The sequence below is a fragment of the Dioscorea cayenensis genome, chromosome 19, assembly GCF_009730915.1.
Source record: "Dioscorea cayenensis subsp. rotundata cultivar TDr96_F1 chromosome 19, TDr96_F1_v2_PseudoChromosome.rev07_lg8_w22 25.fasta, whole genome shotgun sequence".
Lineage (NCBI taxonomy): Eukaryota > Viridiplantae > Streptophyta > Magnoliopsida > Dioscoreales > Dioscoreaceae > Dioscorea > Dioscorea cayenensis.
In genome coordinates, this window is record NC_052489.1 from 15,157,867 (window position 1) to 15,159,726 (window position 1,860).

Here is a 1,860-nt window from a genome sequence, read left to right on the forward strand (position 1 = left end):
CCGGGACCTTGTAGGGGGTTAGGATCCTTCACGGGAATTAGGGTTGGATCAATCTTTAGGAATTGGATACACGTTTGGAATCCCTAGAGTGCTTTTGCGGTCATATGTGGTGTGAGGTGTTGAGATTGAGCGATTTCTCCACCGGGACCTCGTAGGGGGACTAGTATCGGTGATCTAGAGATAGACCCGATTATGTTTGGATCTCCACGACTTAACTTACTCATCATAGAAACACTTTTGCTTATCCGGTACCTAGTACCGAATCCTAGGGGGAGCATTGCCCGAATACCCCACTTTTACTGATTGAGATTCTCCTTCCATTTTACCCTTGCATATTCGTCTCCGGTGTTCATCTCTTTGCACATTAGATCACCACACTATCCTATTATCATTAGGCTAGATAGCAGAGAAGAAGTTAGTACTAGTAGCCCTGTTCCCTGTGGATTCGACTACCCACTCACCAGGGTAATTATTACTACGACACCCGTGCACTTGCGGTTTACACACGCATATTCGGACGTGTCACTACACCTTACCACATCTTCTCAGCGAGCTTCACTGCCACCACCTGCTGCTTCTAGCCTAATCTTTTGTTCCTCTGTCGAGTTTCGGTGCCTACTGCTAATTGCTTATGTACTAAGAATATGAAGTATTCTTTTTTTATGATGAGCATTGCTTTTATCATAATTTATCGCTAATACTTGTGTTTTTGTGTTCTTTGATCATATAGGGTTGTGGAGCTAAATAGAGAAGAAAGGAGCCAAAGTAGATTGCGAATGCATTATGTTGATGGAATCTTGAAGTAGACACACGAGAAGACACAAGTTGTGCTTGAAGGCATATGAGTATATGCCAACCTACATTATGCTTGATGGAATATGTAAATTGGAGGGACACAAAGGCAGTCAGACTTATATGTTCTAACTTGAGCAATGATAGCAAGAACTTCATCAATGTCATAACTTATTGAAGAAGCAACGCAATCTACAGCATAGACGTGTGCCCGTTTATGTTGCCTCAATGAAAAGTGTAGATTCAGCAATGTTTTTGGTGGAGTACTATAGTAGGTTAGTCGGGGAGTATGGCATAGTTATTGGGGGAGCTTTCATCGGCATCGATTATGCGAGGTGTGTCCTAGGCTTGATCAGGGAACCTATGAAGAAACTGAGGCTACTCCACAAGACCATCGACATGATTACAAAGGGTGTTTTATTCATGGATTGTATCTCTTTACTTTTGACATCATTGTTGATTGTATTTTGCTCCATGGAGAGCTAAACCCTTAGTGGGTGATTAGACTTGTAAACCCTATAATGATATTGTTTCTTTGACCTTTTATTATGCTTTCCTTAATTGATGTTTTTAATTGAGTTCCAATATTGAATGCTTGTTGTGTTGATTTTCCCTTAGAGTGACACTTGGTTGAGAATCCATCTTGGTAATCCTTGTGGATGAGTGACACAACATGAGGGTTAGAGAACTCTAGATTGGAGAAGATTGAGAGGGTGACTCGAGACGTAGCGGAGCGTCCCCTTCTCAATCCAGTATGATTTACCCTACCTACACGTTCCAAGAGTTCTCTGCGGTCATAATAGAGTGAAGTCCTAAGAGACAAACTCCTCTGGGGCTTAGTTACATGAACAACAAAGTGAAGCATTGATGTAATCCTTAGTATCCAGGGTTTAATTGTGATTAGGGATCTTTCGCCTGGACCAAAGGGTTAGATCAATATTTGAGAATAGGGTTTATCACTTGGAATCCCTAGAGCCTAAAGCAACCTAGCATAGTGTGAGGTATAAGGACTGAGAGATTTCTCTATTGGAACATAGTGTTGGGTTAGACACAGTTGACCTTAAGTTT